We start from the raw sequence: 25,364 nt of genomic DNA on the forward strand, positions 1-25,364 counted from the left end.
TTATTACAGACTATAAACAGAGATTCAACCAAGTGCTCATAAAAAAGTTACGCGGACATAGCCAATGATTTCTATGGGCTGTTGATCATGTCAGTGAATTTCAATTTCAGGGTTTGAAAGCTTTACGCCCACCTGATAAGGATCAATTCAAGACATGGCTGTCCACTTTTTTTCTTTCTTGTTGAGTTAATCACATGTTTCTCTAATTAAATTACTATTAATTGCAATTTCATAAAAAAGATGATACATTGGTTGTAGTTAATGTATTTTTATTGTAGGGGAACAAAAACTGTATTCTAAGAAAATAACAAAATTAGCTAGGTCTGATATAACATATCATAGCCACAAATATTAGATCTAGCCTACGCTACTTCTTATCCATGTTTTTCAACAAACTAGAWTTTTTTCTGTTCTGGTTAAAATCATTGTAGGAACTGTTTGCTGAATCTAGACATTTATCCATGGCACTCTAAACATTCTTGTTTGGTTAGCTAGCCAACATTAGCTAGGCTAGCTACTTCAGTGCAAATTGTATTACTGTTACCTAAAGAAAAGCATGAGCAAGTGTTTGTTTGAACTTTCTATAAGTTTCCATTCAAAGTTGTTGCTCATAACTGTGCGCATAGTGGATGGTTTCAACACCAATAAAGACAGACTGCTCTACAGCTGGTGAGACCACAGAGAGTGCCCGGTGTTGCGCTCAAAAGGAAGGGTGCGGAAGCACAGACACTTGGTTGAAAAAATGAACAGTGTAAAAAGGTAAGTATAATCAACACGTTAACCCAATGCTCCTCCCTCTTTTTACCCTGACCCGCTACAAAGTTCCTCCCTGCAAGTGGTCACTGAGTCCGAGGTGCTAAAGAAGCTCCTTAAACTTGACCCCCAAAAAAAGACCATTTCTTCTTTAAGGTTGCTGCCCATATCATCGCCAAGCATGTCTCTTCTCCCTGGGGAGGTTCCCATTGCTTGGAAGGCAGCCACGGTTCTTCCTTTATTTAAAGGGGGAGATCAAGCTGATCCTATTTCTATTTTGCCTGTTTATCAAAAGTGTTGGAAAAACTTAACAATAATCAACTGACTGGCTTTCTTGATGTCTATAGTATTCTCTCTGGTATGCAATCTGGTTTCCGCTCAGGTTATGTATGTTTCACTGCAACCTTTAAGGTCCTCAATGATGTCATTGCCCTTGATTCTAAGCAATGTTTTGCTGCTATTTTTATTGACTTGGCCAAAGCTTCTGATACGGTAGACCATTCCATTCTTATGGGCCGGCTAAGGAGTATTGGTGTGACTGAGGGGTCTTTGGCCTGTTTTGCTAACTACCTCTCTCAAAGAGTGCAGTGTATAATGTCAGAACATCTGCTGTCTCAGCCACTGCCTGTCACCAAGGGTGTACCCCAATGCTCGATCCTAGGCCCCACGTTCTTCTCAATTTACATCAACAACATAGCACAGGCAGTAGGAAGCTCTCTCATCAATTTATATGCAGATGATACAGGCTTATACTGAGCTGGCCCCTCCCCGGATGTTGTGTTAACCTGTCTAGGACTGGGGTTCCGCTACATTTGGCTTTGCCTCCAAAACACCCCGTGAATTTGCACAGAGCCACGTCAAATCACAGAAATACTCATAATAAACATGAATAAAAGATACAAGTGTTATTCACAGATGTAAAGATATACTTCTCCTTAATGCAACCATTGTGTCAGATTTCAAAAAAACTTTACGGAAAAAGCAAACCATGCAATAAATCTGAGTACGGCGCTCAGAGATATACACAACCCAAGAAGATATCCGCCATGTTGGAGTCAACATAAGTCAGAAATAGCATTATAAATATTCACCTACCTTTGATGATCTTRGTCAGAATGCACTCCCAGGAATCCCAGTTCCACTATAAATGTTTGATTTGTTCCATAAAGTCCATCATTTATGTCCAAATTACTCCTTTTTGTTTGCGCGTTCAGTACACAATCTAAACTCACGACACGCGGGCAGGTCCAGGCAAAGGTTCAGACGAAAAGTCATATTACAGTCCCGTAGAAACATGTCAAACGAAGTATAGAATCAATCTTTAGGATGTTTTTAACATAAATCTTAAAATGTTCCAACCGGAGAATTCCTTTGTCTTCAGAAAAGCAATGGAACAGAGCTCGCTCTCACGTGAACGAGCGTCACGAGCTCCTGGCATTCTGCCAGAGCCCTGACTCATTCCCCTTTCATTCGGCCCCACTTTACAGTAGAAGCATCAAACAATGTTCTAAAGACTGTTGACATCTAGTGGAAGACTTAGGAAGTGCAAAATGACCCCATAGACACTGTGTATTTGATAGGCTAAGCTTTGAAAAACTACAAACCTCACATTCCCACTTCCTGGTTGGATTTTTCTCAGGTTTTCGCCTGCCATATGAGTTCTGTTATACTCACAGACATCATTCAAACAGTTTTAGAAACTTCAGAGTGTTTTCTATCCAAATCTACTAATAATATGCATATATTAGCAACTGGTACTGAGTAGCAGGCAGTTTACTCTGGGCACGCTTTTCATCCAAACGTGAAAATGCTGCCCCCTATCTATAACAAGTTAAACGCTCTACAACAAAGCTTTCTCTGCCCTTAACATTGTTCTAAACATCTCCAAAACTAAGGGCATGTGGTTTGGTAAGAAGAATGCACCTCTCCCCACAGGTGTGATTACTACCTATGAGGGTTTAGCGCTTGAGGTAGTCACCTCGTACAAGTACTTGGGAGTATGGTTAGACAGTACACTGTCCTTCTCTCAGCACATATCAAAGCTGCAGGCTGAAGTTAAATCTAGACTTGGTTTCCTCTGTCGTAGTCGCTCCTCTTTCACCCCAGCTGCCAAACTAACACCGATTCAGATGACCGTCCTACCCATGCTATATTACGGAGATGTAATTTATAGATCGGCAGGTAAYGGTGCTCTCAAGCGGCTAGAAGTTCTTTACCATTCGGCCATCAGATTTGCCACCATTGCTCCTTACAGGACACATAACTGACCTCTATGCTCCTCTGTAAACTGGTCATCTCTGTATACAGTTCTATCTCTTAATTCAAAGACTCAATCATGGACACTCGTACTGACAGTTTTGGCTGCTTTGCATGATGTATTGTCTACCTTCTTGCCCTTTGTGCTGTTGTATGTGCCCAAAAATGTTTGTACCATGTTTTGTGCTGCTACCATGTTGTGTTTCCATGTGTTGCTGCCATTCTATGTTGTAGTCTTTTTGGTCTCTTTGTAGTGTTGTCTCTCATCGTGATGTGTATTTTGTCCTACATTTTTAATCCCGGCCCCCCATCCCCGCAGGAGGACTTTTGCCTTTTGGTAGGCCATCATTGTAAGTAAGAATTTGTTCTTAATAACTTTTCACGTTCAAAATTGTGCACTCTCCTCAAACAATAGCATGGTATTATTTCACTGTAATCGCTACTGTAAATTGGACAGTGCGGTTCGATTAACAAGAATTTAAGCTTTCTGACAATATCAGATGTCTATGTCCTGGGAAATGTTCTTGTTACTTACTACCTCATGCRAATCGCAGTAGCCTACATTAGCTCAACTGTCCCGTGGAAGGGACACCGATCCCAAATCGTTTTTGTGAGCTAATCAAGTTGCACTTGTTTGAAATTCACTACTGTTTGCCAGCTATACAGCGCATTCGGGAAGAATTCAGATGTTCACTTTTTCCACATTGTTACATTAGCCTTATTCTAAAATGGATTACATTTGTAATTTCCTCAATCTACACACAATACCCCATAATGATAAAGTGAAAACAGGCTTTTAGACATGTTTGCAAATGTATTACAAATAAAAACAAATAGTGAATAATAATAAGTATTCAGACCCTTTGCTATGAGACTCAAAATTGAGCTCAGATGTATCCTGTTTCGATTGAGATGTTTCTACAACTTTGAGTCCACCTGTGGTAAATTCAATTGATTGGACATGATTTGGAAAGGCACACACTTGTCTATAAAGGTCCAACAGTTGACAGTGCATGTCAGAGCAAAAACCAAGTCAAAACTTCCGTAGAGGTCCAACTGGGAAAGGGTACCAAAACAATTCTGCAGCATTTGAAGGTCCCCAAGAACACAGTGGCCTCCATCATTCTTAAATGGAAGTAGTTTGTAACCACCAAGACTCTTACTAGAGTTGGCCGCCCGGCCAAACTGAGCAATCGGGGGAGAAGGGCCTTGGTCACTGATAGAGCTCCTCTCAGCAGCACTCCAATGCCATACGGTAGTGTACCACAATCCTTTACAGACATAGAACGCAGGTACAGTAACATGACGATAGCGACAATAGATAACATTTCAGACAATTAAACAAAGTGCCACATCAGGTTTTTACCCTTCGACAGAATTCTGCACAGGCGTAAATGTTGTATTTTTCCCCGTCAACAAAAGTCGCTGATTGACGTGTTGTGGTTCATAATTTCTTTCTTATGGTACTGTTTTATTTCTATTAATTGTCTTGGTAAGTCATAGTATAGTATTTTTTTTTTTAGGAGAGAATGGTCTGCGCGCAGAGGCTCGAGATCATTGGATTGATATTACTAGGCAACCAGAACTAGACTTTAGTTTCAAGGGGCCACATTCCATTATGTCTGAAAAGCGTAATCGATACAGGCTACCTGAAGCCTACTGTAATAATTTCATGAGGCAAAAACGAAGAGTAGGCTACCCCGTGCTCGCAAGACTGCCCTAAAGACAGTGTCATGAATAGATAGGATTTTCTAGACCCAACAGACCAAACACACACTTGTATCATTAGCAAAGAGACAGAGCAGGCAGGCTAGCGTTAGGGAGAGAGGGGCAGAAGCATGCTCATATGTTTTGGTAATCTGCATCTGGCGAAGTCTTTAAGTGAACCTAAAGTTTGCCTCTTACTTTCTGGTTTTATTTGAACTACACATCTTCCCCAAGCCTTTACAGCCTATCGGCTATAACACAGAAAATATGTTTTGTGATAACTGAATTGGGATTTTTATWTTTTTATWTTTTTTTGGTTAGGGATTTTCTGAATGTTAAGGATCACAACTTCATTTAAAACGTTGACACACCTACTTCCAAATGTTGATTTGCACCCCCGTATGCCCTCAGAACAGCCTCAATTCATCGGGCATGGACTCTACAAGATGTCAAAAGCGTTCCACAGGGATGCTGGCACATGTTGACTCCTACAYTTCTGTCAAGATGGCTGGATGTCCATTGGGTGGTGGAGCAGTCTTGATAAACACGGGAAATGGTTGAGCGTAAAAAAAAAACTCAGCAGCGGTGCAGTTCTTGACACGAACCTGTGCGCCTGGCAACTACAGTGGCTTGCGAAACTATTCACCCCCTTAGATTTTTTTCTATTTTGTTACCTTACAACCTGGAATTAAAACTGATTTTTGGGGGGTTTTATCGTTGAATTTACACAACATGCCTACCACTTTGAAGATGCAAAATATTTTTCATTGTGAAGTAAATAAGACAAAAAAAAACTGAKCTTGAGCGCGCATAACTATTCACCCCCCAAAGTCAATACTTTGTAGTGCCACCTTTTGCAGTAATTAGAGTTGCAAGTCTCTTGGGGTATGTCTCTATCAGCTTGGCACATCTAGCCACTGGTATTTTTGCCCATTCTTCAAGGCAAAATTGCTGGATGGGTTGGATGGGTTCCGCTGGTGTACAAAAATCTTTAAGTCATACCACAGATTCTCAATTGGATTGTGGCCTGGTCTTTGACTAGGCCATTCCAAACATTTAAATGTTTCCCCTTAAACCACCCGAGTGTTGCTTTAGCAGTATGCTTAGGGTCATTGTCCTGCTAGAAGGTGAACCTCCGTCCCATTCAAATCTCTGGAAGACCGAAAAAGTTTATTTTATATAATAGATTTTAAAATGGTGCTCCGTGGGATGTTCAAAGATTCAGATATATATATTTTTTATAACCCAACCTTGATCTCTACTTCTCCACAACTTTGTCCCTGACCTGTTTGGAGAGCTCCTTGGTCTTCATGGTGCCGCTTGCTTGGTGGTGTTGCAGACTCTGGGGACTTTCAGAACAGTTGTGGCGAAAGTTTTGAGAATGACATAAATATACATTTTTTTACTCCAGAATGTTATGAAGAGTGTAATTAATTGCAATTCATCTGATCAAAGTCCCTCTTTGCCATGCAAATTAACTAAATCCCCCAAAAACATTTCCACTGCATTTCAGCCCTGCCACAAAAGGACCAGCTGACATGTCAGTGATTCTCTCGTTAACACAGGTGTGAGTGTTGACGYGGACAAGGCTGGAGATCACTCTGTCATGKTGATTGAGTTRGAATAACAGACTGGAAGCTTCAAAAGGAGGGTGGTGCTTGGAATCATTGTTCTCCCTCTCAAACATGGTTACCTGCAAGGAAACACATGCAGTCATCAAAGCTTTGCAAAAAAAGGGTTTCACAGGCAAGGATATTGCGGCCAGTAAGATTGCACCTAAATSAATAATTTATCAGATCATCAGGAACTTCCAGGAGAGCGGTTCAATTGTTGTGAAGAAGGCTTCAGGGCACCCAAGGAAGTCCGGCAAGCGCCAGGACCGTCTCCTAAATTTGATTCAGCTGCGGGATCAGGGCACCACTAGTACAGAGCTTGCTCAGGAATGGCAGCAGGCAGGTGTGAGTGCATCTGCACGCACAGTGAAAATAATTTTAAAGGGTGGCCTGGTGTCAAGAAGGGCAGCAAAGAAGCCACTTCTCTCAGGGACAGACTGATATTCTGCAAACGGTACAGGGATTGGACTGCTGAGGACTGGGGTAAAGTCATTTTCTCTGATGAATCCCCTTTCCGATTGTTTGGGGKATCCGGAAAAAAAGCTTGTCCTGAGAAGACAAGGTGAGCGCTACCATCAGTCCTGTGTCATGCCAACAGTAAAGCATCCTGAGACCAGGATTCTCAGCCAAGGGAGTGGGCTCACTCACAATTTTGCCTAAGAACACAGCCATGAATAAAGAATGGTATCAACACATCCAATTTCTCACAATCATCCAGGAAAAGTTTGGTGACYAACAATGCCTTTTCCAGCATGATGTAGCACCTTGCCATAAGGCAAAAGTGATAACTAAGTGGCTCGGGGAACAAAACATCAATATTTTGGGCCCATGGCCAGGAAACTCCCCAGACCTTAATCCCATTATAGGATTGTGACCACGTTCTCAGAGGTGGGTGGACAAACAAAAACCCACAAATTCTGACAAACTCCAAGCATTGATTATGCAGCCACTGATTCGTTGCATGTCAGCACACTGCCTCTACCCCAGGAAGTGCAGTGTTGAGTTTCTAAAACAGGCGTTTCCTCTCAAAGGGTGTTTCCTATGCTGCACTTGGCTCTCCTTGTTGAAACATCCAGCGGAAGTGGCGACAGCGCATCCTTCCAAAAGAGTCTCACAGGTGACTAGACTACCATCTGACCGGCCTGAAAGCAAACTCCACACAGTGTTTGACCATGGCTGGCTTGTGCAGGATGATCAGTCCCTGTTCTCTGTTATAAACTCAGCAAAAAACGTCCTCTTACTGTCAACTGCGTTTATTTTCAGCAAACCTAACGTGTAAATATTTGTATGAACATAAGATTCAACAACTGAGACAAACTGACCAAGTTCCAGACATGTGACTGACAGAAATGGAATAATGTGTCCCTGAACAAAGGGGGGGGGGGTCAAAATCAAAAGTCGGTCCGTATCTGGTGTGGCCACCAGCTGCATTAAGTACTGCAGTGTATCTCCTCCTCATGGACTGCACCAGATTTGCCAGTTCTTGCTGTGAGATGTTACNGTATCTGGTGTGGCCACCAGCTGCATTAAGTACTGCAGTGTATCTCCTCCTCATGGACTGCACCAGATTTGCCAGTTCTTGCTGTGAGATGTTACCCCACTCTTCCACCAAGGCACCTGCAAGTTCTCAGACATTTCTGGGGGGGGAGGGCCATGTCAGGATGAGCCTGCAGGAAGGGTGCCACATGAGGGAGGAGGATGTCTTCCCTGTGACACACAGCATTGAGATTGCCTGCGATGACAAGCTCAGTTCGATGATGCTGTGACATCAGTGAAGAGCACTTTTTGCCAGTCCTGTCTGGTCCAGCGACGGTGGGGTTGTGCCCATAGGTGACGTAGTTGCCGGTGATGTCTGGTGAGGACCTGTCTTACAACAGGCCTATAAACCCTCAGTCCAGCCTCTCTCAGCCTGTTGCGGACAGTCTGAGCACTGATGGAGGGATTGTGCGTTCCTGGTGTAACTCGGGCAGTTGTTGTTGCCATCCTGTACCTGTCCCGCAGGTGTGATGTTCGGATGTACTGATCCTGTGACAATATTAACGAAATATGCCAAAATCGTTCCGATGTCTAGTTTAACGCCGATGTGCAAAACCGCTGTCAACGCTGACGTTCATACCTATATAACGTAGGTAGATGACATATTTTTCGTGCCGTTGTTACATCGCTACACAGAACAAAAGCAGAAAAATACTAAGCGCACACTTCCAACCACTAAACAAGTTCAAGTTGAGCAGTCATTTGAAAGATTAAGAAATTTTCAGCGAGACAACGTAAAGGCGKAATCCATTAACGCCAAGAWAATGTAATTCATTGCCCTTGACAAACAACCGTTCTCTGTCGTGGATGTTGGCTYTCGCCGACTGGTCGAGCATCGGTACACACTACCAAGTAGGCTCTATTTTCAGATGTTGCCCTACTGGAGTTACACAGTATTGTTGAAACACATCCATGAGCTACTTGCTATTAGCTTCACCACTGACATTTGGACCCGCGACGTCAGCCCCATGAGTSTGACAGCACACTGGGTCGATGAGGATTTCCTACTGAGGAAAGCCGTATTACATGCTCAAGAATGTGCTGGTTCTCATACCGCTGCTGCCATTTCAATGGCATTTGAGAACATGTTTGAAACATTAACATACTCCTAGCGCCAACAACTGACTCGAGAAATAAGCTGATCAACTACGTCTGCAGCAGACGTGATACCCTCTGTCATGGCATTGAAACGTCTGCTCAACAAGACTGCAGACACAGACCATGGGGTAAAAACGTACAAAAGTACTCGAGGCTGTGAACAAGCGATTCGGTGGCATTCTCTCTGAGCCTCTTTACTGTGTCGCCATCACGCTCGGATCTAGGTACAAGGACAGCTACTTTGATGCAGACAAGAAACAGGGTTTACGTGAAATGTTACATACACAGCTGGACAAGATTGAAATGGACAGTGACAGTGCCCACCGAGGAAGAGAGACCACGGACAGACAGACAGCTGAAACTTCACTGCTTGACATGTATGATGAAATCCTGGTTAAGAATGAAAAAACTGAACAAATGAACAACGAAACAAGACAGCAGGAAAGTGAAAGTGTTTTGATTAAGTTTTACTGGTAATGGGGACATACGTATGCCAATTAATAACTTTTTGGTCAGTGTGGTGTGTGTGTGTGTGGTGTGTAACCTTTATTTAACTAGGCAAATCAGTTAAGAAATTCTTATTTACAATGACGGCCTACCCCGGACAACGCTGGGCCAATTATACGCTGCCCTATGGGACTTCCAATCACAGCCAGATGTGATACAGCCTGGATTCCAACCAGGGACTGTAGTGATGCGTCTTGCATTGAGATGCAGTGCCTTAGACCGCTGCGTCCGTGTGTGTGAACTATTTAACTGTACTAGAATGCTTAAAAGGCAGCTAAAATTTTAAATATAGTAATCAGTTTTTTTGGCAAGGACAATATCGGATATTGGTATCTGCCAAAAATGTAATATCGGTGCATCCCTGGTAGCTAGTTTGCTGTAAAATCCCCTAAAACAAACTTCCCTATCAATTTAGGAGTCTACAATCTCACCATGTTAAACCTGCAGATCGATGTGCCTCAGAGTAGAGTATGACATTCGCAAAAATAGATATGCAGCACAAGTCAAAAGTTTGGACACACCTACTCATTCAAGAGTTTTTGTTTTTACTATTTTCGACATTGTAGAATTCTGAAGACATTAAAGCTATGAAATATCACATATGGAATCATGTAGTAACCAAAAAAGTGTTAAATCAAAATAGATTCTTCAAAGTAGACACCCTTTGCCTTGATGACAGCTTTGCACACTCTTGACATTCTCTCAACCAGCTTCATGAGGAATGCTTTTCCAACAGTCTTGAAGGAGTTCTCACATATGCTGAGCACTTGCTTTTCCTTCACTCTGTGGTCCAACTCATCCCAAACCATCTCAATTTTGTTGAGGTCAGGTGACTGTGGAGGCCAGATCATCTGATGCAGCACTCCATCACTCTCCTTCTTGGTCAAATAGCCCTTACACAGCCTGGGGGTGTGTTTTGGGTCATTGTCCGGTTGAAAAACAAATTATAGTCCCACTAAGCGCAACCCAGATGGGATGGAGTATCGCTGCAGAATGCTGTGGTAGCCATGTTGATTAAGTGTGCCTTGAATTCTAAATAAATCGCCAACAGCAAAGCACCCCCACCTTAATGCTTTCCCGCGGGAACCACACATGCGGAGAGCCYTTCACCTACTCTGCATCAGACCAAAGGACAGATTTCCACCGGTCTAATGTCTATTGCTCATGTTTCTTGGTCCAAGCAAGTATCTTCTTATTGGTGTCCTTTAGTAGTTGTTCCTTTGCAGCAATTCGACCATGAAGGCCTGATTCACACAGTCTCCTCTGAACAGTTAATGTTGAGATGTGTCTGAGCTGTTCTTGCCATAATATGGACTTGGTCTTTTACCAAATAGGGATATCTTCTGTATACCAACCCTACCATGTCACAACACAACTGATTGGCTCAAATGCATTAAGACGGAAAGAAATTCCACAAATTAATTTTTAACAAGGCACACCTGTTAACCTCTTTGGGCTGCAGGGGCAGTATTGAGTAGCCTGGATAAAAGGTGCCCATTTCAAACGGCCTCGTACTCAATTCTTGCTCGTACAATATGCATATTATTATTACTATTGGATAGAAAACACTCTCTAGTTTCTAAAACCGTTTGAATTATATCTGTGAGTAAAACAGAACTCATTTTGCAGCAAACTTCCTGATCAGGAAGTGGAAAATCTGAAAACGATGCTCTGTTCTAGGGCCTGCCTATAAATGGGCTTGATACGTATTAGTATACATGCACGTCATACACCTTCCACTAGATGTCAATAGGCAGTGAGAGAAGAAATGGAGTGTTTATCTTGGTCTGAGGTGGAATAAAAGCTCTTGGCATGACGTGTCACCCATTTCCTGTTTTCTGGAAAGCGCGAGAAGGAGCCTGGGATTGCCTTCTGGAAAGCTGTCGTTATAGACCACTAATATCTCCGGCTTTGATTTTATTTGATAAATGTGACAATATCATCGTAAAGTATGTTTTTTCAATATAGTTTTATTAGATTATTGAAATTTATTCGGGACGTTAGGCGTGTTGCGTTGTGTGCCTTTGTTCAGGAAGGAGAGCTTCGTGCCACTTTGCTAGCTTTCCGTGCTAATTGACTGGAGAAAGAGGACATTCTAAATCCAAACAACGATTGTTCTGGACAAAGGACCCCTTGTAAAACATTCTGATGGAAGATCATCAAAAGTAGGACCCATTTTATGATGCTATTTTATATATCTGTCGAACATGTTGTACTAGTAGTTTGCGCCCAGATTTGGGCACTCTCTCGCTATAACTAAGCTGGATGTCGTAATTAAGTTATTTTTAGAATTCTAACACGGCGATTGCATTAAGAACTTGTATCTATCATTTCCTATACAACATGTATTTTTTAGTAATGTTTATTGAATAGTTATTTGGTCAGAATATGTGAGTGTCAGAAAAATAATCCGGACGTTGTGGGAAAAAGATGCTACGTTAGCACAATGTTAAACCACTGATTTCAGCTCTAAATATGCACATTTTCAAACAAAACATAAAAGTGTATGTATAACCTGATGTTATAGGACTGTCATCTGATGAAGCTTATCAAGGTTAGTCAAATTATATATATTTTGCTGGTTTGTTACGATCGCTAACTATTTGCTGCTGGAAATGGCTTGTGTTTCTGGCTATTGTGGTAAGCTAATATAATGCTATATTGTGTTTTCGCTGTAAAACACTTAATAAATCGGAAATATTGGCTGAATCACAAGATGCCTGTCTTTCATTTGCTGTACACCATGTATTTTTCAGAAAATGTTTTTATGGTGAGTATTTAGGTATTTGACGTTGGTGTCTGTAATTACTCTGGCTGCTCGGTGCTATTTCTGACGGTAGCTGTGATGGTAGCTGCAATGTAAAACTGATTTATAGCTCAAATATGCAAATTTTTCGAACAAAAACATAGATTTATTGAATAACATGTTATAAGACTGCATCTGATGAAGTTGTTTCTTGGTTAGTTTGGTTGGTTCTTGGTTAGTTAGGTTGGTTTTGTTCATGCTACCTGTGCTGTGAAAAATGTCTGTCCTTTTTTGTATTTGGTGGTGAGCTAACATAAATATACGTGGTGTTTTCGCTGTAAAACATTTTAAAAATCGGACATGTTGGCTGGATTCACAAGATGTTTATCTTTCATATGCTGTATTGGACTTGTTAATGTGTGAAAGTTAAATATTTCTAAAAAATATATTTTGAATTTCGCGCCCTGCACTTGAAGTGGCTGTTGTCATATTGCGCCCGGCTTCGGGCTTGCAGCCCAAAGAAGTTAATTGATGTGCATTCCAGGTGACTACCTCATGAAGCTTGTTGAGAGAATGCCAAGAGAGTGCAAAACTGTCATCAAGGCAAAGGGTTGCTACTTTGAAGAATGTCAAATATAAAATATATTTTGATTTGTTTAACACTTTTTTGGTTACTACATGATTCCATATGTGTTATTTCATAGTAAAGACAAACTATTATTCTACAATGTATAAAATAGTAAAAAATTAAGAAAAAACCCTMAAAAATGAGTAGGTGTGTCCAAACTTATGACTGGTACTATATATTTAGATATTTTTTTTAACCAATACTTTGACTCAAAATATCGATATAGCGTCCGAAATAATATTGCTGTATCTAAATGTATACATTTTTGGGACAGGGTTCCTCGTTTTTGGGAGTTGATTGTATAAATCTATATATTCAGAGTTGCAGTGTGTTATTGTTAATCAGTCTTGCTGCCTGCCTCTGCCATATATACTAGAACTAGARTACAGTATCAGCACTTCTACCAATYCTGGTAGCCTCACTAATGGTGATTCAGATTTTCGTGACTGTTTGCACCAAATATAACTTTAATCATTCACTTAATAATTAATTGACTGAGTGTCTTGGTACAATTGAGAACATAACATTAAAGATGGTCACACAATGCTTTTACTTGTGTACACGTTGACACAAGGGCCTAGCACAAGTATCCTTTCAACATATTATAATAATAATAATAATAATAATAATAATAATGTGAAATGAGTCCCATTGAAGTCAGTAAGTCAGGACCTCAGGGGTGATTGACTGATGGGGATAGAGGGGATGGGTTGGCCATCATAAAAGGTCCCACTCACAGGGGACACTAGCATCAGGACTCCATACAGTCTACACAAAAGCATTTCCACCTCAGCAGCTACACGTGTACGGCAACTCATGCCCATGCAAATTCCCTAGAAATGTGGCTTCGATAAACAAGCATCCTCTGCTGTCGAACCGTGGGGCTGACTTCAGAACAGATCTGGTGCAATTCAATTAAAGCATTAGGAGGTCCAACGTATGACAGCACACATACTGTATACTTAGGCAGACGTTTGTTATATGATGCACATGCATAGAAAATCTGTCCATCCTCGGTCAGTTAACTAGAAGGTTGCCATTATTTTCATTAGGCCTAAAAATACTAACGGCTTTTGAAATTGCCTAAATGCAGAAAAGCAATGGTATACAATTATGTTTTTAGTTATCAGTGCAAACCTCTGCTTTATGTGGAGAAAGCCTGAAGATATACACCACATTGATGGGAGTGGCAGTAAAGTATAATTGATTGATTCGTGAAACATACCAGGATGCCACAAGTTTCTAGGAAGGGAGGCTGTATCTGCCTGTATCGAGCAGGCAGATACAGTGCCTTGCAAAAGTACTCATCGCCCTTGCCGTTTTTCCTATTTTGTTGCATTACAATCTGTAACTTAAATGGATTTTTATTTGGATAATAGTCCAAATTGGTGAAGTGAAAAAAATAATAAGTTAAAATAAAAAATAAACGGAAAAGTGGTGCGTGCATATGTATTCAGCCCCTTTGCTATGAAGCTCCTAAATAAGATCTGGTGGAACTAATTACTTTCATAAGTCACATAATTAGTTAAATAAAGTCCACCTGTGTTCAATCTAAGTGTCACATGATCTCAGTATATACACACACACACCTGTTCTGAAAGGCTCCAGAGTCTGCAACACCACTAAGCAAGGGGCCCCACCAAACAAGCAGCACCTTGAAGATCAAGGAGCTCACCAAACAGGTCAGGGACAAAGTTGTGGAGAAGTACAGATCAGAGTTAGGTTATAAAAAAATCAGAAACTTGAACATTCCACAGAGCACCATTAAATCAATTATTTTAAAAAATGGAAAGAATATGGCACCACAACAAACTTGCCAAGAGAGGACCACCCACCAAAACTCATGGACCAGGCAAGGACTGCATTAATCAGAGAGAAAACAAAGAGACCAAAGACAACCCTGAAGGAGGTGCAAAGCTCCACAGCGGAGATTGGAGTATCTGTCCATAGGACCACTTTAAGCTGTACACTCCACAGAGCTGGGCTTTACAGAAGAGTGGCCAGAAAATAACAATTGCTTAATGAAAAAAATAAGCAAACGCGTTTGGTGTTCGCCAAAAGGCATGTGGGAGACTCCCCKAACAGTTGGAAGAAGGTACTCTGGTCAGATGAGACTAAAATTTAGCTTTTTGGCCATCGAGGAAAATGCCATGTCTGGCGCTAACTCAACACCTCTCATCACCCCGAGAACACAATCCCCACAGTGAAGCATGGTGGTGGCTGCATCATGCTGTGGGGATGTTTTTCCCCATCGGCAGGGACTGGGAAACTGGTCAGAATTGAAGGAATGATGGATGGCGCTAAATGTTTCAGTCTTCCAGAGTTTTGACTGAGATGGAGGTTCACCTTCCAGCAGGTCAATGACCCTAAGCATACTGCTAAAGCAACACTCGGGTGGTTTAAGGGGAAACATTTAAATGTCTTGGAATGGCCTAGACTGGAATGGCAAAGCCCAGACCTCAATCCAATTGAGAATCTGTGGTATGACTTAAAGATTGCTGTACACCAGCGGAACCCATCCAACTTGAAGGAGCTGGAGCAGTTTTGCCTTGAAGAATGGGCAAAAATCCCAGTGGCTAGATGTGCCAAGCTGATAGAGACATCCCAAGAGACTTGCAGCTGTAATTGCTGCAAAAGGTGGCTCTACAAAGTATAGATTTTAGGGGGGTGAATAGTTATGCACGCTCAAGTTCTTTATGCACGCGCAAGTTTTTTGTCTAATTTGTTTCACAAAAAATATTTTGCATCTTGAAAGTGGCAGGTATGTTGTGTAAATCAAATGATACAAACCCCACCAAAAAATATTTTAGTGCCAGGTTGTAAGGCAACAAAATAGGAAAAATGCCAAGGGGGTGAACACTTTCGCAAGCCACTATACACATGACCAAAGGTATGTGGACACCTGCACGTCGAACATCTTATTCTAAAATCATGGGCATTAATATGGAGTTGGTCCCCCCCTTTGCTGCTATAACAGCCTCCACTCTTCTGGGAAGCCTTTCCACTAGATGTTGGAACATTGCTTCGGGGACTTGTTTCCATTCAGCCACAAGGGCATTAGTGAAGTCGAGCACTGATGTTGAGCGATTAGGCCTGGCTCGCAGTCGGCGTTCCAATTCATCCCAAAGGGGTTCGATTGGGTTGAGGTAAGGGCTRTGTGCAGGCCAGTCAAGTTCTTCCACATCAATCTCAACAAACCATTTCTGTATGAACATCGGTTTGTGCACGGCGGCATTGTCATGCTGAAACAGGAAAGGGCCTTCCCCAAACTGTTGCCACAAAGTTGGAAGCACAGAATTGTCTAGAACGTAATTGTGTGCTGTAGGGTTAATAATTCCCTTCAATGGAACTAAGGGGCCTAGCCCTAACCATGAAAAAACAGCCCCAGACCATTATTCCTCATCCACCAAACTTTACAGTTGGCACTATGCATTGAGCCAGGTAGCGTTCTGGCATCCGTCAAACCCAGATTTGTCCAACGGACTGCCAGATGGTAAAGCGTGATTGATCACTCCAGAGAACGTGTTTACACAGCACCAGAGTCCAATGGCAGCGGGCTAGCTCCCGACAAATAGTGCTTGTGCTGACGTTGCTTCCAGAGGCAGTTTGGAACTCGTTAGTGAGTGTTGCAACCGAGGACAGGCGATTTTTATGCGCACCGCACTTCAGCACTCGGTGAGCTTGTGTGGCCAACCACTTCACGGCTGAGTAGTTGTTGCTCCTAGACATTTCCACTTCACAATAAAAGCACTTACAGTTGACCGGGGCAGCTCTAGCAGCGCAGAAATTTGACAAACATACCTGTTTTGGAAAGGTGGAATCCTATGACGATGCCACGTTGAAAGTCACTGAGCTCTTCAGTAAGGCCATTCTACTGCCAATGTTTGTCAATGGAGACTGCATGGCGGTGTGCTCGATTTTCTACACCTGTCAGCAACGGGTGTGGCTGAAAAAGCCGAACCCACTATTTGAAGGGTTGTCCACATACTTTTGTATATACAGTGAACATCCAGTATGACAAGTTTCATACCGGTTGTATTTCTGCCTGCTTGAACAGCAAATAGTTAAAATACAAAAGAAAACATTAAATAACCCTGGGAATCAATTTAACAACACTCAGAGAAGCAAAGAAAAACATACAAAATAAGTTAACCTTTCCTTTGCGAGAAATGGAACTGTTGGGAGTGTACGTAACCCTTCACCTGCCCCCTAGCACCTAAATTCTCAGGCACCCCTCACCTCTGCAGCCTGGCAGGCCCATCCTTGGCCTCCCGGCCCTCCCCCACCTTGCAGTATCGTCCCTGAGCAGGAGGCTGGAGTCAAACAGGTTCCACAGGATAGCGCCCGTGCTGGCAGACATACTCCAAATGCCACGGTGTGAAGGCAGTCATTAAGAGAGGATTAGGGGAAAACAGTCAACGCTCATGGTAACAGCCAGACCGGTCTGATAAAGACAAAAATCACAACCTAACCACTTTTTACATTCAAACATACATAAACAAAAAGGTGTAGTTTGTGCTTGTGACATATGCCCAATTTGCTTTTCCATTTCAGAAAAACAAAAAATAAACAGGTCAAGCTTGCCCAAAGCATGACAGTTTAAAAAGAAAAATACACTCCTTTGATTGCATGAATACATTTACCCCTCCTCCCGCTCTCTCTCCCAGATACCAAAAAGAGAGGAACAAGTGTGTGTGAAGAGTCACATGACAGCCAGCCAGTCCTTTTTATTCCAGCGACTTACTGTGTCTGTCATATAAAAACTCACTCCCTGCCTGCCTTCCTATCAGAGGCTCAGAATTCTGGTTTGGTGACATTTCCCCCCGGCAGTCAAATCTATGGGGCTGAATGTAAATAGAAAGCAAGGGGCCTTTATTCAAAGAAGCAGAGCCCTGAGGTTCCCCATGCAAAGTGCTGTTTCAGGTTGACAGGACTCCATAGCAGTGGAACGACCAACGACATAGGAGTAGAGGGGTCACTAACAGTCCTGTCACCACTCACTTTGACTATTCAAAACATAGTGGCCCTCAGCCGTGCAGTCATCCCTGATAAGCCGGAGCCATACAGCGTGGACCTTCAACCAAACTAGCTTGTGAGCGGAACAGTTACCACAACAGTTCTACTGGTGTACGGCTAACCAAAACTACGCGGCTTGGATTTACTAGGGGTTATCACACACATTGGGAGCACTAGCTATACAAATAGAAGAGTAAACATATTGACAAAGGACATGTTTGTCCTCAGGCAAAACATGGGACAGAATTGCAGATTATGTTGCTGACAGCTAAAATGATATAACACAAGGTAGTAGTCACACTAGTCAATCTAGTAAATCTATGTCAGTTTTCAGTCACTGGACATTCCATAAATCAGCTGTAACAACAAGACACCTGGGTTGCCCAGAATAACCAGGGTGTCCTTTTCTCTGGGCACACCCCACAGAACTGGCCTTGTCATACAGCAGAGAGAGGAGAGAGAAAGAAAAGAGTGAGCGAGAGCTTGGTTGAAGAGTGAAGAGAACCTCCCGACAGTTTTTCCCCCCTCTAGTCAGGAACAGAAAGAAAAACTAACTCCGCTCAGGCGTTTCATTTACGCCTGCTACGTTAGGTTGGCCGTGTTGTGACCCTTCGGGGAATGGAGGGAGGAGATGGATTTAGAGAGTGAGTGCAAAAGAGTGGGTGGTACCTGAGATATTCGACTGCATATAATCTCAGAATCATTAGCACCGGTGGAAATGGATCAGATTTGGCCAAACAGGACAAGGCAGCTCACCTTTGAACCCTAAAGTAAAGATGGGCTGTCAACCTGCACTGCAGGTGTGGTTGAGGAGAGGGTAAGGCCACAAGCAAGGAAAAGGATTTGTCTGGGAAATCTATTGGAATTACATGGCTATTCTGGCTATTTGGCCACTGAAGTAAGTGAGCCCAATATTAGCAGTCAAACACCTGCTGCCTGTCCTGGGTGATCTTGTCCGACTGTGCTAAAATGATGGAGTGAGGAACATGGAAGACAGAAAGACACAGCAGGAGAGAATAGTCTAGTTTGACAGGAAACCTCTGCTCATGAGCGGTGTTCCGCCTACCGAGGGGTGTTAATGTCTGTTGGAGTTTCTCAACCCCAAGAACTGGGCTGCTAAGTTAAACGGTCCAAAGGAGCCATTTTTTTATCTTAATATAAAATCATTTCTGGGTAACAATTAAGTCCTTTAATGTGATTYTTTTCAATTAAAATTGTGAAAAATAAACAAAAATAGCTTCTTAGCAAAGATACATTTCTCAAGCAAGATTTTTGCTAGGATAGTGTGGGGGTGGTCTGGGGAAAACAGAAAACTGGCTGTTATTGACAGAGGGGTTTGGAACTTTCTTATTGGTCTATTAACTAATTTACCGCCTGGTGATGTCACCAGGCAGGCCAAAACTCCATCCCACTGAAACATGCTGAAATTGAAAGACATCTTTTCAAATACAGCTTACACTAAAAGGGCACTATCATTTTCAAAATTTCACAGAATTTTTCCAGCCTCAGTGTGGAAATATATATAAAACACAGGAAGAAAAAAGAAGGTGCTGCGCTGGGCCCTTAAATATTGCCTCAGTAAGAACATATTCTTAACTTCTTATGGATAGGGGGCAGCATTTTCACGTTTGGATGAAAAGRGTGCCCAGAGTAAACGGCCTGCTACTCAGTCCCAGTTGCTAATATATGCATAATATTAGTAGATTTGGATAGAAAACTCTGAAGTTTRTTTTTTTTTTTGAATGATGTCTGTGAGTATAACAGAACTCATATGGCAGGCGAAAACCTGAGAAAATTCCAACCAGGAAGTGGGAAATGTGAGGTTTGTAGTTTTTCAAAGCTTGGCCTATCGAATACAGTGTTTATGGGGTCATTTTGCACTTCCTAAGGCTTCCACTAGATGTCAACCGTCTTTAGAAAGTTGTTTGAGGCTTCTACTGTGAAGGAGGGTTTTCGTGAGTTTCGATTTGTTTACTGAACGCCCTAACAAAAGGAGGAATTTTGACATAAATGATGGACTTTATGGAACAAATCAAACATTTGTGGAACTGGGATTCCTGGGAGTGCATTCTGACGAAGATCATCAAAGGTAAGTGAATATTTATAATGCTATTTCTGACTTATGTTGACTCCAACATGGCGGATATCTTCTTGGGTTGTGTATGTCTCTGAGCGCCGTACTCAGATTTATTGCATGGTTTGCTTTTTCCGGAAAGTTTTTTTGAAATCTGACACAGCGGTTGCATTAAGGAGAAGTATATCTTTAAATCTGTGAATAACACTTAATCTTATATTAATGTTTATTATGAGTATTTCTGTGATTTGATGTGGCTCTGTGCAAATTCACGGGATGTTTTGGAGGCAAATCCAAATGTAAACTGAGGTTTTTGGATATGAATATGAAATTGATCGAACAAAACATACATGTATTGTGTAACATGTCCCGGGAGTGTCATCTGATGAAGAATATCAAAGGTTAGTGATTCATTTGATCAATATTTCTGCTTTTTGTGACTCCTCTCTTTGCTTGGAAAATCACTGTATGCTTTCTGTGACTAGTTGCTGACCTAACATGATATGTTGTGCTTTCGCCGAAAAGCTTTTTTGAAATCGGACACTGGTTGGATTAACGAGAATTTTATCTTTAAAATGGTGCCTAATACTTGTATGTTTGAGAAAATTGAATTATGAGATTTCTGTTGATTGAATTTGGCGCCCTGCAATTTCATTGGCTGTTGGCGAGGGGTTCCGCTAGCGGAACGGGGTTAAAGGTAGACTCAGCTAAATAACATTGCCATGAGCAGCACCGCGGATATTGAGACGAGCGAGATGAGACTTCACTCTCACAAAGTCACACACAGTATCTGCACGGGTTCGCTTCACGCTGTCACAGCGTGGCAGCCACGGGACCAAAACAGTGGAGAAGTTGAGCCTTGAGCGTCAATGCTCTTAGCTGTTGCGGAAATAGACCCACTATGCTGCTTACTTTCTGCATATAAAGTACGTCATATCGCCGAGTCTACCTTTAATGTAAACAAATCATACCAAGATTTGTATGTTTATCTTTTAATTTGATGAGTGTCATCATTGTTATAAAACACAAAATACACAAATGTTATGACAACTCACAATATAGCTATGCGAAGCAGATATCCTAAATAAACAACTGTATGGTCAAATGAAGGGTGTAGGTAAGAAACCAACATTTCACTGAGACATGATCCCATCTAGTCTGGCCGTGGCAGCCCCAGTCATAACAGGGCAGGCATGTTATTGTAATAGTAAGAAATTCCATATGGCTAAAAGCAGGATCATAGGAAAAGAGGAAAATCAGCACTATCACTGACCAAGCCCCATAATCCTAAAAGCTGAAATCCAAAAACTAAGATTTTAATTCCATTCATACCATGCACTCACAGAAATCCAGGGGGATGAAAATCTGCTTCAAAAAAGAACAGATAATTCAGCTCATCCCCTGATAGTGATGCTCATCCTAGTGTCATCTCTCAGGTGCACAAGTTAGGCCAGGGGGCCAAACACCCCTCAGACATATTCTGATTTTGCTTCTGGAACCTGATTGTCATGGTGAATGTTAGTGAGTATGACAGTCATCTGAAGTGTCAACTCCGCTAGTCTGAGAGATACTGACTGAAGTCTCCATGTATGGCACTATATGTATAGACATACTCCCTGTTCACCCTCCTGGTCATTGTGAGATGTCATGTGTTACAGAGTGGCCCAGTTCCTGCCAGATGTCAACACGAGGCAGTGGATCATATAAGGTTACAGCGGGGTCTCAGTCAAAATAAAATGGTCACATTAACATGAGTGAAAATATTTTTGGCAACAGCTTACTTGAGACTGACACTGAATAGGGGGCAGTAGTGTGTAGATGTGTGCAAAGCATCTTCTCATGTTCTACTGCCGGTGTGTTGTGTGTAGTGTTCTGACCTGTAAGCTAGTAAAGGCCTGCAGGCCTGAATACTGTAGTCACTGATTAGACTCAATCACACTTGCATGATGAGAGAAACCACAGTGGAGCTCAGATTCCTGTGAGTAAGACTGAGAAATTAGGTGATGACTATTCCAGGACTACAGTTAAATCACTTAATCTCCTGGCACAGCCATAAAAGTGAATACATTCTTCAATCTGCTGGATGGCCAGTACTGTGTAGAGGTGTAGACATGTGGGGAGGATTCCGAATTTATGTTCAAGTGCACCAAAACAAATGAAAAACGCATCCACGTTCAGCAAAATAATATCCTACAACTGAGAGACAGGCACCCCTAACTGCTAAAAAAAAYGGGGTTAGTTATGGAGTGTGCAATTGGGCCAATCCCTCTATTGAAAGTAATATGATATTTTATAATCAGTGTCCACAAATCCTTACAATTCCCTTTTCATCTATGGCGAGTGCCAACACTACTTGTTTTGCTCCAAGTCACATTAAATTCTTTAAGTAAAAAAAATACATGTAGGGTAGCCTATAATCAAAATGTGACAATGGTAAAGGACCAGCCCCAGTACACTGACATTTAAAGTACACAGAAACCGCAAGTATTATGGTTCCATTTGGATAAAAAAAAAAAAATCAAATACAAGATAAAATAAGGTTCCTGAACTACAAGCTTGCTGATCAGTACAAAAATATAGTAATCTTTATATCTTAAATTGTTACCTTGATACATACATACACTTGAATATAAGCTGCCATATACTCCTACTACCTTAATACCGTACATCAAAATGAAACGTACATTTGTATTGGAATAATACTGATTTAAAAATAATGTCCAACCTTGAAATAAATCTCATTCATATGAAGAACAGCTAAAGCTTGAGTGCTTTTGTGTACCAAGCAAAATCAAATTGTAATACACATGTGTAGATTCCTGATTTTAGCTGCTCATTGGCTAATATTCGAGATGTACTACACCCGTCCACCTAAATGTTGTCCCACATCCCAGACTAGAAAAACACTGTTTTCTCTTTTATATAATTTGTATTGTTTATAGATGATTCAGAAACTAGTATATTTGCTAATAAGTATGTTTATTAACTACAATTATCGATATATATTATGGTACCCGTGAATCCAGACGAAGCTGGGCTGCTGTCTTTCAGTCAGAAAAAACCGGTGTGGAAAAGGGCTTTGAACGCCATCTTGTACGTTGCAGCTGCTTGGGCCCTGAATACAGGAACCCATTCATTCAAGGGGGGAAGCGAACTAGCAAGATTAATTCATCTTTGTGAACCAGCAATTACAAATAGCCCTTTTGAAAAACGGAACATGTTTAACGTGACACAGATATTATTGAACATCAAATAACTATATTGGAAAACTGAACCTGCTGGCGTCCTATATTGTCTCAAAATGTAACATATCTGCGAGTTCTTTCAACCAGCGATCGACAATGGCAACATTGTTGTTACTCGTTCTCAACATTATGACAATTTCTGGTTCGATWTAACTAAAAGCCCCGTTTAGAATGTTTGCCGCTTGTAATGTTGACATAAAAAAAATCCCCTCCCTACACTTTCTTTTCAGTTCTAGAAAGTAACAGGATTAGCTGCTTCCTCGTTACCCATTTCCTCTAGTCTACTCCATGAAAGACCATTCACACTGGAGCGGCCAGGGGTATGGCTATTAGGTGTAACCACTTGTACAGTAAAACCTATGGCCAGGTTGAACAGATTGTAGAAATCCAATTAACGTTAATTTACTTCCTCTGTATATCATTACATTCAGAGGCTCAAATTAAGGCCAATCAAATGCTGCCAGCCCGTACACTAATAAAGTAGCAAGCTGGCTAAACATAGTGCTTACTAGTTAGCAATATAACGTTAGGTGGCTGATTTATGCAATACCTAGCTCGTCATACATTAATAGACACAAMATTGTTGCTGATTGTAGGTGTGTATTAAGGCCATAATCTAGTGCCACCATAGTTGTCACGCCAGATATGATAGCTGTAACGCAAGATAATTTGGTGGCTGGCTGACAATGGCTGTTCAGCGAATGACAACGTAAACAGATAGCTAGCAAACTAGGCGATAGGTTTCGAATGTGTCCAGCCTAACACTAACAGCAGCTAGCTCCATCTTGGTTGGCTACTGTTGGCAGGCTCACACGCCCAATCGGAAACATGTCAAGCTTCTTGCTAATTGCAAACGTAGGCAGTAGTATGGCTTTCTATACCGTCTCCGTCTGTGTTATGGACTACGAAAAAGTGTGTGTGGGGGTGCACTGATAGCTAACTAGCTAACTCTCGGCTCCAGTGATGTTGAAGTAGCCATTTTTTGTCTCCTATTACCACCTAACGTTACTTGCTACAGTTGTATTAGAAAGCACAAATCCTCTATGCATTATATGACCACTTAATCCTTGGTAAAATGTCAGATGCATTAAAAAGTTATACATCACCATCTATGACATTTGGTATAACTTAGTTAACTAAATTAATATTTAAGATGGTTGGATAAAGCTAATTTGCTAACTACCTAGCTAGCTCGTTATCTAGGAATGTCAGCCAACGTCGAACACATTCATCTTGATTTACAAAATCCAATTAGACTGAATCCACACACCATATTAGTTAACTAGCTACGTTTGCCATTTTGTTAGATGCGTGACAAACAGCACAACTCAAATTCAGACGTTGACAGTTTGGTTAACTAGCTTTAGTTAGTGGTCTTACGGAAGAAGCTAAGTTCCACTAGCTTTGAGGCTTACATTTAGCTGCCAGCTAGCTAGCCCACTCACTGGTATTACAAAACCTAAGCCATGGCAAATAGCTAAGCCACACCATAATAAAAACTTTGCATAAAGTTAATTATATTGTGACTACCTACAACCACAACTCAAATTAGTACAACATCGAATAATTTAAAGTGTGTATTGTGCTTTTCCAACTACCTACCTACCCACCCACACCCCGTTAGCTTCAACCAGCGAGTCACTCAACCCAATTTAACCCCTTCCGCCTAGCTTCCTAGCTAGTCACCTCAGACAATGTTAGCTACAGAAGTTAGCTACGTCTTTAGAAAAATAAGTTGCCATTAATGCGTCCCAATTCATAACTTACTTACCCGTTTTCAGTCGAGGGTATCCGTTGTTTATATCGCATTGACTGGAAACAGCGAAGATCTACTCCTCTCCACCTAGCTAGCACACAGACTAGATCTAGCAAGCTATCGAGGAGTGGCACTCCCCGAACAGAGGTTTCGATCCGCCAAGAGGAGACACACCGGCACAAAGATGAGGAAATGTTCACCCTACTAAACCAACGCTTTGTGGAAAAACACTGCGTTTGAGAGTCTAGGGGTGGTCTTGTAATTCACTACAGTCTCGTTCCAATCTTCTAACTATCCTTCTTGTCTTTCCCACCGTCGTTCCCCTGTTCTCTCTTCACACCACCAGTATCTCAAACGCTTCCCCCGGCCATCAAACAGCAGAGATGGGCGCGGTAACCCTGCTCTCAGCTCTAGGAAACCCCACGTTAC

General features: G+C 41.7%; 1 protein-coding gene across 2 annotated transcripts in view; it reads right to left on the reverse strand.

Annotated features, from left to right (window-relative positions):
• LOC111976551 (guanine nucleotide-binding protein G(I)/G(S)/G(T) subunit beta-1) overlaps positions 1-25,364 on the reverse strand; it is a 56,520-nt gene extending 31,156 nt beyond the window's left edge. The window contains exons 1-2 of one of the 2 annotated variants that reach the window (XM_024005473.2): positions 24,951-25,364; positions 17,084-17,193 (exon numbers count right to left, since the gene is read on the reverse strand). The gene's annotated coding sequence lies outside the window, so the exon portion shown is untranslated. The remainder of the gene's footprint in view (positions 1-17,083; positions 17,194-24,950) is intronic. The other variant, XM_024005471.2, reaches the window with a different exon arrangement.

The sequence above is a fragment of the Salvelinus sp. IW2-2015 genome, linkage group LG17, assembly GCF_002910315.2.
Source record: "Salvelinus sp. IW2-2015 linkage group LG17, ASM291031v2, whole genome shotgun sequence".
NCBI classification, from domain to species: domain Eukaryota; kingdom Metazoa; phylum Chordata; class Actinopteri; order Salmoniformes; family Salmonidae; genus Salvelinus; species Salvelinus sp. IW2-2015.